General features: G+C 49.5%; 1 protein-coding gene across 5 annotated transcripts in view; it reads right to left on the bottom strand.

The window, feature by feature from the left end:
• The window catches only part of MEGF11 (multiple EGF like domains 11), a 340,206-nt gene that overhangs the window by 272,988 nt on the left and 54,564 nt on the right, over positions 1-12,654 (bottom strand). The window lies entirely within an intron of this gene.

Genomic DNA, 12,654 nt, shown 5'->3' on the forward strand with positions numbered 1-12,654 from the left:
TGGAACCTGAGAAGGACATGGTCAAGCTAATGTCATCCGGCACCTGAGAGAAGGTCCTGTCAGACATTAAGCTTCCAGCAAAGACAGTGTTCACTGATGATCCCTAGGCCGGCCCCCTTGCTAATTCCTACCTTGCATGGATGCTACACCTTGGGAGAGGGTAGAGGAGAAAAAGACAGAGAACATTTTAGGTGCCCCAGGATTTGGGAGATTTCTGCCAACATGACCAAAGGGAGCTCAGAAAACCCCAGAGGTCATTTGGTGTCCTCATCTTCCCTAAAATTCTTCATCTATATGGCTGGGAAAATTCCCACTAGTTAAAAGCCAAGAAAATAACTTCTCTAATAGCACAGAAGCAGGGCAGGGAGAGGGGGAAGCCAGTGGGAATCAGACAGCTAAATGGGTTATCCAGAAATTACAAGAGGCTTTAAAAAAATAGAAAACTTACCATATGTCAAGCCTATAATGTATAGACAACAATTATTTTCCACCGAATTTTTTTGTATTTAACTTTGTGATGACTATCTCATTTCACATCATGTATTCACCAATCACTCTTCTCCTTGTTTAATATGCACAGTAATCTTTCTCCTCCTATGTCACACACTTAATAATTCCTCTCCTCCATTCCGAGGGATGGGATGAGAGGAATGGCACATTTTAAATTAGTAACAGCTGTGTTTTGGTTTTTTCAACCTCACCTCCGCTGAAGCCCTGGAACTCACGTGAGCTCCAAACAGCAACACAGGGCGCCCTGTCTGCCCTGATTCCCAACTCAGCTGCCTTTTTGTGGGCTTTTTTTCTGGGGACAGGATCTGCTTTGGCAACCAAACAAGCCAAAGAAGGGAGCACTGACCAAGTTAAGTGTCCTGTTCTGTCCCAGTCAACACAGGACCGGAGGCCTCCAAATGAAAACACGCTGTTCCCAGTAACACCTGTTTGGGGTGGATTCACCCTGGTCTCTTCAGAGCACTGTCGACTCTCTTAGTTGGTATCCATGTGGACTCTGCATCTGAACTCCCCAGATATGGCCTTTAGTCCTTCTGAATGTGGAAGAGCGCACCGCAGTTAGGAAAGCAAGTTCAGGACCGAGGTGAGTCAAGTGGGCACCCAGGGCATAAACATTTAAGGAGGCTCTCAGTGTTGGGTGCCCACCCTGCACTTGCAGACCCTGAGAGTGAGTGCCTCCTTAAATGTTTCAGCCCTCGGTGCTTTGCTTGCCTCACCTGGGTCCTAGGTCCTGGCTGGTCTGAAAGTCAGAAGCAAGAGAGAGATTGGGAGGTGGGGGGACAACACCAAGAAGAATAAGTGATTCAGGAAGGAAGTTCATTAAAATGCTTTAAAATGCTTCAAGGGACTCCAAACTCCGAGAGTGTTTTTTTTAAAGACAGCTAGGAACTTAGCAGGAAATCAATCAACACACACGCTAATAACTTATTCCATGACAAAATAGAAACAAAAACCCCATAAATTCCTGTAGCCGCTGGGTAGTCAGTGTCTACTGCCACTAATTAATTTTCCAGAACTTTCACTCTCCAGACATCTCAAAACAGGGTCAATCTGTCAGCCTCCGGAAACATCACAGCCCCTGCTCTAGGGGCCGGTGATTCTGGAACCTCTGCCACACGGGGGAGGAGGGGAGCTTGCTCAGGGCTATTCAGCAACAGGCGCCCCATCCTGAGTCTCTACCCACCCTGCTCTGCTGCCACATCCCTGAGCCTGCTCTAGCCAAGAGGAACAGCACACTAGAATGCCGAGTAGTGTGTGCAACAGAGAAAACAAAAAAAAACTCCTGCCTCAGTTTCTCCAAATGCAAAATAAGGTGATTATACTCAATCCAGTTTCAGATTCCCCAACTCATGTTACCCTGCCAAGAATTAAAGCCATGTGGGTACTTGTCTAATCTATAAATTCCTTGAGAACAAGGATTGAATCTTTTTTTTTTTTTGAGACAGAGTCTCACTCTGTTGCCCGGGCTAGAGTGCCGTGGCATCAGCCTAGCTCACAGCAACCTCAAACTCCTGCTCAAGCAATCCTCCTTTCTCAGCCTCCCAAGTAGCTGGGACTATAGGCACGTGCCACCATGCCCGGCTAATTTTTTTTTTAATATATATTTTTAGATGTCCAGCTAATTTCTTTCTATTTTTTTAGTAGAGACGGGGTCTCACTCTTGCTCAGGCTGGTCTTGAACTCCTGATCTCATATGATCTGCCCACCTCGGCCTCTCAGAGTGCTAGGATTACAGGCGTGAGCCACCACGCCCGGCCAAGGATTGAATCTTACTCATCTCTGCAGTCCTGTACCCCGCCCCCAACACACAGTGCCAACACCGTCTGGCACACAAACTGTGCCCCACAGAGGTCTGCTGGATTTCACTGCCCTACTCCCCTGGTCCCGCCTGTCCACCACCACCGGAGCCAGGCAAGGGTTTCCCAAGCCCTCACTTGCGGGGACCCTGTGATCCAGGAACCTCACTCCAAGAGCCCCTTCTTCCTGCCAACTATATAAGCTCATTGGTATCTCCCCCAAAGAAACAAAAAGGACATGAGATTGGACCGTGTAATGTTAGCTCCATAGTCAAAAAATCCAAGTTAAAACTCCAAATAGTCTGTGGATTACAGTCATCTTCTGCAAACTGAGCCCCAAAGGAACAAGCAAGCCAGTGATAGCCGGGACCCTTCCCTGACCCCACTATTCTGAGAGAATGCAGAGGAGCTAGAATATTCCTAGGATTCCAGAGCAGACCAGCAGACAGAAGTTCCAGGCAACAGCATCTCGGGGACCCGAGGTTTGGCTCACCTTCCTGGGTGGCCTCCTTGGGAAGGTGACCTGAGGGGGAGAAGAATCTGGAATCTCCTGTGGTACACACAGCCCCCGCCCCGGCCAGCCCCACGGAGCAGAACGGAACGGGGACGTTTTTTCTCCTTCGCAGTGACCCAGGAGCCCTCGCCTCACAGGCAGGAGGATGCAGTCTCGTCCTCCTGAGCATGGCTTGTAGTTTCCCTTTTCAGTCATTTATTTTTTTCTGTTTCCTCAATCGGTATGTGCCTCGAATGAATACCAGGCTCTCTCTGGCAGAAAAAAAGGAGCATGAAGGAGAAACGTGAGAGCAGTAATCCATTGTAACACTTTAGGGGAAACTGCTAGCAATTTCCATTCTATTGATCCTCCCTGGGCATCAAAGCCACACTGAGTTTATTTGGAAAATTAAATTCTGGAGCATGTAGCATGAGGGGGCTCTAGTTAAGTTGTCTAGCTCTACAGCCACAATTTAATTACGCTCTCATTCTGCCTCTCCATTTAAATATAGTGGGGCTACCGGGACACTGCAGAAGTGCCCTGGTCCCAGCCCCCTGACCGGCCCTGGCTGTCACAGCAGAAGAGCCTCTTGAATCAATTACCCTCAGCTGACCACTCATCAGCTCCTCCTGGCTGCTGCTCATTTACATGCTAACTTATGTGATTTTTAACAGAATATATTCATTAAAATGTAAATGCTTGCTAAATTAACCTAATTTGTGGCATTTGCTCCTTTTCTAAAGGGAAGGTTTTTTATCTTAACAAAAATCTGTGGTTATTAGAAACAAAGTAACATATATTAGACACAAATTGGATACAGTGTGTTAGGTATTCATTCTGGGGAGAAGCTAGGAATCGATGCTATCTGATTGCATAGTTGCATGTGGTTCTCAGCTTTGGAGGTTCACAGAATTTGGAGGTTCACAGATAAATATAATCTATGCACAGTTGTGTGCACACACACACTAGCAGGCCTGGCAGAAATTGCCAAGTTTTTATTTTACCCCATAAGAACTTAGCAGTCATATTGCATTATCTTCTGTTGTAATTTCTACTATCATCCCAATTCCATGAACACAAGGGATGTAGGATGTCAATCTTACAATCAAAAAATGGTCCTTAATAATGAATATGTTTAGCTTCATGAAGAACTGACCGTACTGTTCTCATTTTCCTAATCTCATCCTTGAAAACTTGGCTAGAGTCTAGCACAGGTCCACAGACCACCCTTGGGAATCACAGACATAGACCAATTTCTCTTAATTAAAATTTTATTTAGGGCTGATGCTGGGGGAGGGGCACAACGTCCACCTTCCACTAGTCAGCCCCGGTAATTTAGAGCAGAGCTCACTTCACAGCGTCCAGAGGAACTGACCTCCCATTCTTTGAGTTCCACGAGCATTGACCCATTTGTCCCCACATGAGGAAGAGTTCTATTGAAATTCTCCTAGAGGAACATCCTCTTAGGCAACCAGCCAGATCTTCTGCCCTGCGCTCCACCAAACTGGCACATGGTAGAGTCTCATCAAGTTGCTGAATTCCACTGAAAAGTCATTGGGTGGCCCCTTCACTCACAGCAGAATGCCCCTCACCATCCCGTATTCCCAGCGTCCTCTCTGCAAGGCAGCCCTCCAAGGACAGCCAGCACGTAGAATAGGAGGGAGGCAGGCATGCATTGCAAATGGCCTCAGGACCAAAGGCAAACAGAGTCTGGCAGTCCTCATGCCACAAGCTTGCTCCCCTGACTCACAAGTCCTGAGCTTCCTTTGAAGGAAGTGACTTTTCCCACCAGTTGTAGGTGCCAGGGGTAAGAAGGAATGGCGGATAGAGCCACAGCGTCTGGGCGTTTGATCTCAGGGCCCCACCAGAGGGAATGTCAGCAGTATTTGACAAGCTGACCAGCTCTCCCAAGAATAGAACTGTCATTAAGCCAAGAGGGAAATCATTACCTGATCTATAAATGATTACACAGGAGTAGGAACTGTCACTCCCTTCTGAGGAGTCTGCAGAATCGGGATTTTAGACAGACCTGCGAACTGGCGCAACACTCAGCTCCCTGGAGCAGCTGGTGTATTATTCACAGGGAAAAAATGTTTCAGAAGTTAAGGCACTTCAAGAGCTCAGGGGAAAAGAGAAGGTCTCAGGGACTGTGACTATCAAAGGATTTCAGACCACGCACGATGTCAGCCACAAACTTAACTCAAAGGAAAGCATAGCTGTTCAGATCTTCTGCCTGACAGTTTGGAGGCCTGCAACCCTCCATGGTCTTGCCTCTTACAAAATAAGCAAACCAAAGTTAGAGCTGCAGGCAACTTGGGTCATTTAGTCTAAGACACTTCTTTTACAAAGATGGAGACTCAGGTTCAGCCTACAGGGATGAAGCTGTTTGTGGTAGAGAGGAGCTGGGGACGTTCTTAGGGACTCTCCCCTACTAGGAGTAACAGGCCATAAAAACACTGTGGAGAACTGGGCATTAGTAAAAAGCCATATACTGGGATGTGCATAGAGCAATAAGGCAGATCACAAAAAGAATGTTGAGGTGGGCCGTGGTGACATGCACCTGTAGTCCCAGCTACTTGGGAGGCTGAGGTGGGAGGATTGGTTGAGCCCAGGAGTTCAAGTATAGCCTGAGCAATACAGCAAGACCCCATCCCTGGAAAAAAAATTATAAAATTTTAAAAAACCCATGGGGTTGAGTAAGAAAAATTGGAAATGGAAGGAGATTTGTAGCACAATAAAATGCATGCAATTTTAAAATACATACACAGAATGACACTACATATTTTACAATGATACAGTGCATGCATATTTTAGAACATATTTCAAAACACATCAGAGTGGGTGCCTGCAGAAGTGAGGACGAGGGAAGGAGAAAATACACAGCACATGCCGTGAAACAAAACAAAGGCCATACACAGGCTGACCATGACAATAAGCTGTTAATTGAATGTAATTAACTCAACTCCCTGTACCTAAAGTCCACAGAAAAGGAAAGAAAAGAAAGTGAGGTCCAGAGCAGTTAGGACAGGGCTTTTCTTTTTTTTTTTTTTTTTCTTTTCTTTTCTTTTTCTTTTTTTTTTTTTTTTGAGACAGAGTCTCACTCTGTTGCCCGGGCTAGAGTGAGTGCCGTGGCGTCAGCCTAGCTCACAGCAACCTCAAACTCCTGGGCTCAAGCAATCCTCCTGCCTCAGCCTCCAAAGTAGCTGGGACTACAGGCATATGCCACCATGCCCGGCTAATTTTTTTATATATATATATTTTTTAGTTGTCCAGCTAATTTCTTTCTATTTTTAGTAGAGATGGGGTCTCACTCTTGCTCAGGCTGGTCTCAAACTCCTGAGCTCAAATGATCCACCCACCTCGGCCTCCCAGAGTGCTAGGCTAGGATTACAGGTGTGAGCCACGGCGCCCAGCCAGGACAGGGCTTTTCAAACTTCAGTGTGCATGCACATACCTGGGGATCTTGCTAAAATGCAGATTTTGAGTCAGCAGGTCTAGGCGGTGGGGGGAGCTGGGGTTCTGCATGTCTAACGAGCTCTCAGGTTGTGCCCATGTTGCTGCTCCATGGACCTCACTTTGAGCTGCCAGGGCTTAAGAGACTTAAACAAGAGATAAATTGAGCAACAAAGTCCAGATAAGAGTCTACATGTCTAATATGGATGAAGCTCAAAATAATTATGCTGCATGAAAGAAGATAAGCAAAAAAAAGTGAGTACATATTCATAAACTATGCTTCCATTTATATAAACTCCTAGAAAATGCATACTAATCTATAATGACAAAAGGCAGACCAGTGGTTGCCTGAATGTGGGGGGCTTGGGGGACAGATGGATTAACATAGGAACCTTTTGGGGGTAATGGATATATTCACTATCTTGGTCGTGGTGATATTTTTCTGGGTGTATACATATGTCAAAGCTCATCAAATTGTAACACTTCAAATGTGCGGTTTAACATGCATCAATTATACCTCCACAAAACTGGAAACGAGAAAGGAATCTAGGTGGCTTTCCTCCCCACACATCCCACACTAAAGATGCCTGTGTGCATTTCAAACTGAGCTACACAGTTTTCCTGCTAGTGTCTACTCTCCAGGGCTGGAACCCATCCCCCTGTCTCTTCCGCAGCTCCCAGCTCAGGCCAGGGGCCACCATGTCGCCCAGGCCTGCCCCAGGAATCCATGGCCTGCTTCTACCCTCCCCCTCCTCTCCTCATCCACTCTCTGCAAAGTGCTCGGGTGACCTCTTTAAATTACAGATCTGACTGTGCCACTGCCAGCTCCCTCCTCCCCACTCCACCCCGCAGCCCCAAACCCTCCCACCACTACCTGCCCAGCCCCCAGCTCGAAATTCTTCCAGATGGACAAGTATAAAGACCAAAAGGCACACCCTGCCCTGGGTGCCTCTCATCTACTCACCCCATCCCAGCCCCCTTAGCACCCCTCTCCTCTTACTCTCCACCCCTGCCTCGCTGACTTTCTAGTAGTCCTCCCAAAGCACCATGTTTCCATCTGCTCAGGATCTCTGTCACTCCCACCCCCACGCCCCACCCCCCTTGCCTGGTAAACTCCTACACATCCCCCAGTCCAGCTCAGGTGTCCCTTCCTCAAGCGTCTCCCTGACTGCTCACCAGCCCACCCAAACTGAGTCAAGCCCCTTTGCTCTAAAACACTTTCCTAGAACCATGTTCCTTTCCTTCCATCCAGACACTTGCTCCATCTGCAGGCATCTGTCACCATGCATGCACCGGCACGAGTGTCTGATGGGTGCTCGCTTCTGCCACTACACTATGCTCCTGGGAGGAGGCACCACGCCTGCTCTGCTCACCTCTGTGCAAGCCCAGCACACAACACAGCACCTGGCATGCGGGAGGTACCCGATAAATACTCGTTTGTTGAGAGAATGTTTAGTGAGCCCTCCAAAAGGGGCTTTGGCCATCTGCAGGCAAAGACGGTTCTAGGATTTGGGGACAGCAGCTCATGTACAACCCCCACTCCCTGCACCCCACTCTCCTCCTGCGCTGCCCACCAGCCCACACCCCTGTTCCACCAGGAGCTCATCTCCCTCCTGTCTAACCTGATCCTTAACATTCCTTTCAAAGCACACTTTGCATAAAGTAAACAGCACATTTGCTTTTGTGGGTTTTTTTTCTTTTCACAATTTCAACACGGCTGTGTTTGGATATAATCATTTCCTTTCTGGGCTTGTATCCCAAGCTCTGGCAGTGCCAGAAAAGTAGGAAGATAAGTGTCAGAGGATAGTCTGGATTTAGACAAAAATCCCCTCAGGTGAGGCACACTCGCTGGCCCGGGGAGTGAGTCAGCCAAGCCTCAGGACTCACGCCCCAGATGCTGTCAAAGGCTCAGGAGATGGGAGGAGGTCACCTCAAAGAGGGAGAGGTAGTGTGGGAGTCCAAGGCACGGGGACAGCAAAGGTCAGGGGGCTGGGGCCCAGCTGGCAGCAGGGACCAGGCAGGCCAGGTCATGAGAAGCAGAGCCCGGCAGGGGTCTCAGAGGCTCAGCGCCCTGGGGAACCCCAGGGATTGCAGGGGCAGGGCCAGCCAGGGATTGCAGGGGCAGGGCCAGCTAGGGACTGCAGGGGCAGGGGCAGCCAGGGACTGCAGGGGAAGGGCCAGCCAGGGCTGAAAGGGCTGAGCACACGGCCAGGATCAAGAGGCCAGAGGGTCTAGGCAGAACTCCTGCCCTTCTCTGGGCCATGGCACCTCTGTTAGCATCCAGGTCGTCTCTGCCTGAGACCTGCTCAGGCATCAGGACCACCTCAGCAGCTACCTGGGGCAAGTGGGGGCACAGCCCTCAGGACCTGCTTCATCAGGTTCCCCTCTGCCGGGGCATATGGGAACATGGAAATAAACGGAGATACACGAGCTCCGGACCCAGGCTGACAGGTCCCCATAATTTTCAGGCTTCTTCATTGCTTGAGATGTCACAGGGAAGAGAAGGAATTTAACAGCACAGACCCTCTGGGAAGCAGAGAGAGTGATTCATAGTGAGCGGCCCCGAGGTCTGGAGCCTGGCCCTGGAGCCCAGAGTTTTCACAGCAGGAGCAGCCAGTGTGACTTCCGTGGGCTCTGCCCCTGGACCGCCCGGCAGCCCTCCCTCTCTGGGGCCAGGTGCTGTAGGAATCCCTTCTCTGCCACAAGCCATCGAAACTGGCCTCTGTGGGGAAGGAGCTGGCATCATTCTCTGAGGGCTCAGAGGTCACTGAAGGAAGGTTCCAGAAAGGAGGCTGGCGGCAGGGAACAGGCCAGCTACCCACACTGGGAGATCATCCTAGAGAAAAGGCACTGACCACCTGTACTCTCTGTCTTCATCTCTAGAGCACTGGCTGTGTCTGTCACTCAGTGGTCCTGACCCTGCTAAGCCAGTGACCCTGGCTGAGCCTCCACCCACTCACCCAGTGGATGGGGCATCAAACCCAAAGAAAATTCCCCTCGTGGTGAGAACAAAATGCTGATAAGACAGTTTATACAGCACTTTCTTTCTGTCCTACTTGGCAGCTAGGACAGACATGATTATTCTCGTTTACAAAAGAGGAAAGAAACTAGGGCTCAGAAACGTTAGGAAACTTGCCCAGGGTCACAGGGCTGGTGATCAGTGAGCCAAACCTTAAACCAGAGGCAGCACTGGCTTTAAAGTAAATCCCATCTACATTTTAGTTTTAGCTCTGCCCCTTGCCAGCCGTGTGACCTTAGGTGAGTGACAACCTCTCTGAGCCCCAGCTTCCTCTCCTAAAAAAATCTATTAATTACTATCTCTCAGGGTAAAAAGAAGAATGAAATAAGATGAAATATATGAAAGTGATGATGCATAGAAAGCAGTTAATAAATGTTTGTTTCTTCTTTCCAATTCCAAAGCCTAAAACATATTGTCTTGGGACAATTCCAATGTGTAGGTTACAAAGGACTTTTCAGCGAAAAACGAAGGATTTCTTGAGAGAAATTGGAATCTAGGAACACGTTTGGCCAACTGCTTCTCTGTTTTCAGTGGCACCGGCTCCATCACTCCTGTCCCTCTATGACAGGACAGAAAGAGCAAGGCTTCCCAGGTCCCTGTCACTTCCTTCCCACACATGGAGCTCACTGTGTGCTGGGGCCCACCCGCCTGCTCTCTGTGGTTCAGTGGGAGCCCTGTCAATGTCCCCAAGACTGGTTACAGCTGGAACTTCATAACCAAGGACCAGCCAGGAGGGAGGCTGCCCTCATACCTTCCTCCTTCCTCGCCTTCAGGCAAGAAGGCTCCAGGTGGGGCCGGTGGCATCATAGCAATCTTGTGTATTCACCTGCAAAGCACTTTCTCTCCCACTATTTATTACTCACTTCCCCTCATCCACAACCCTCAGAGTGGAGCAGTGGAGCAGGAGAAAAATGACAACAGATTGTCCAAGGTCACAGGGCTTGATCTTGACAGAACAGAGCCCAAGCCTCTGCCCACTTCCACGTCTGAGTCCATTAACAATGCGGCCCATGTGCTCCCTGCGGACCTCCCACCAGCATCAAACCTAGCCTCCCCGCATCAGCGTCAACGCCATGATTTGATAACTGAGCCGTGGGTATGTAAGACAGTGCCCTTGCTTTTAGGAACTACGCACTGAAATACTCCGGGGTGAAGGGGCATCGTGCCTGTAACTATGAAGCCGCTCAGATATACACATTTGCCCACACACACACACACACACACACACACACACACACACTCTCCCAGCCTGGCCACTATGGACACTCAGGGTGGGACAACTCTGTGTGGGGGCAGGGTGGGGGGCCGTCCTGAGCACCGCAGGATGTTTAGCAGCAGCTCTGGCCTCTACCCACTGTGTGGGAGCAGCCAGCCCTCACCCACCACCCGCCGCCCCCCAGCCCCCAGCCCACGCAGTTGTGACAACAAAATTGTTCCAGAGATTGCCAAATGTCCCCTGGGGGACAAAATTGCTTCTTGTTGAGAACCACTGGAGATTTTGTGTGTGTGTGTGTGTATCTATATATGTACGTATGTATATATATTTATATATATAGAGAGAGAAAGAGTCAGAGACAGAGAAAGGTAAAAGATATAAAGAAATTCTTGGTACTATTTTTGCAACTTTCCTGTAAGTCTGAAATGATTTCCAAATAAATTTTTTAAAATAAAATTTTATGAACACTTATGACCTGAAAAGAAAGAAAGGAGGAAAGACAAAGACGTTGGCAGGGCACCAGCCGTCTCTCTCTGCCCTGAAAGCCCTAACCCCCTTTGCTCCCGGGTCACAGACCCCACTCGGGGAGCATTTACTGTGGTCGGACCCTGCCGGACCTCCCAACACGTGCGCTCACTGAAGCCTCATGCCGGGAGGTCGGTTCTCCTGCCCCTGCTTGCTGGGCAGCAGAGGGAGAGGCCGACTTGCTAGAGGCCCTGCAGCTGGGAGCACCGGGGGGTGCCCGTACCTAAACCCAGTGTGCAGACTCCGGGCCCTTCCTCCTCCCCCAGGGACCAGGCCCTCATCTACCCTGGGCGCCCATGCAGCCATCTAAGGGTTTTCCCAGCTGCCCCCAAGAGCACCGAGTGAACACCCTTGCAGAAAATCCAAAGGTAACCGCATGTGCATTTTTTCTTTATCTTCCCTTCCCAAAGGGGGTTGCAGGGCTGGGCAAAGTTGCCTTTCAGATGTTTCCAAGTCAGCAGATTTTGCCTCCTGCCTTCGCCTTACAATCTGTGCTTATTCTGAGTCGAGCTGGCTAGTTGCCATTCTGAGCAAATTGGTTATCCAGAAAAAAAAAACCAACTTTAAACAAACAAATAATACAAGGAAGGCAGTGCAGGATGGTGGAGAAAGGATGGGGAGAGAAGAAAAGTAAATTGCACAAATGCAAATTAGAATTATTTAAAAATTAAAAGTTATTTTAAATTATTTAACCTAATTACTGGCCCGCTTTCCCAGGGAGGCCGTCACTCGTGTTCTGTGGAGCGTGGAGGATTAAGTGGAATCTTCTGGCACAGAGGGGAGGCCAAAGGAATCCAAGTTTCAAAGCCCCTCAGTGTGTCAGGGTGGGGTGGGGGGTTCAGGGAGGTGGACAGTGGCACCGTCGCCAGGGGAAGGGGAAATATAATAAACAGGATTAACATGGGTGTCACGCTGCACGGTTTGCAGAGCACCTTCTCATTTGTATTTCATCCTGACAACCGTCGGAAGGCTGCGTTGCTGCTCTCATGGTGAGTGGAGAAGCTGAAGCTCAGGGAGGTTTAGGCCCAAGGTCAGAATTTTACTGACCTTGGGGGTTTAGGCCCAAGGTCAGAATTTTACTGATGAGCAGTAAACCCTGGCCGGGGCCTGGACCCAGGGCCCTCCCAGCTGTGCTGGACAAAACACCGAGGAAGGAAGGACAGAGGGAGGAACAGCAGGAGCAGGAAGCCTCTGGAATCAGACAGACCTGGTTCTAATCCTGCCTCTGCTGCTTCCCTGCTGAGTGATCTTGGGAAAGAAACCTCACTTCTCTGAGCCTCACTTTCCTCGTGGAAAGCAGCTGGAACTTCCCTCGCAGGGCTATGGAGACGGTTGCAGGAGATGATGTATCTAAGGCCCCTGGCACTTAGTAGGTGCTCAATGAATGGGGCCTTATAACTGCAAGGAGCAAGGGGAAGACGAGGGGCATTAAATCCCTCCTGTAAAGTAAGCATACAAAGCCCGTGACCTGTTAGGCTGGTAGCTCTCAAACAGGCTGTGTGCTGGAGTCGTCAGGAAGCTCTCAACATCCTGAAGCCCGCGTGAGCCCCAGAGCAATTGAATCGGACTCTCAGTACGTCTAAGGCCCTCTGGGTGAGTCCAGTGTGCAGCCACGGTTAAGGACCCCTGTGCTCATCTGTCT

The sequence above is a fragment of the Lemur catta genome, chromosome 1 (assembly GCF_020740605.2).
Source record: "Lemur catta isolate mLemCat1 chromosome 1, mLemCat1.pri, whole genome shotgun sequence".
Taxonomy (NCBI): Eukaryota; Metazoa; Chordata; class Mammalia; order Primates; family Lemuridae; genus Lemur; species Lemur catta.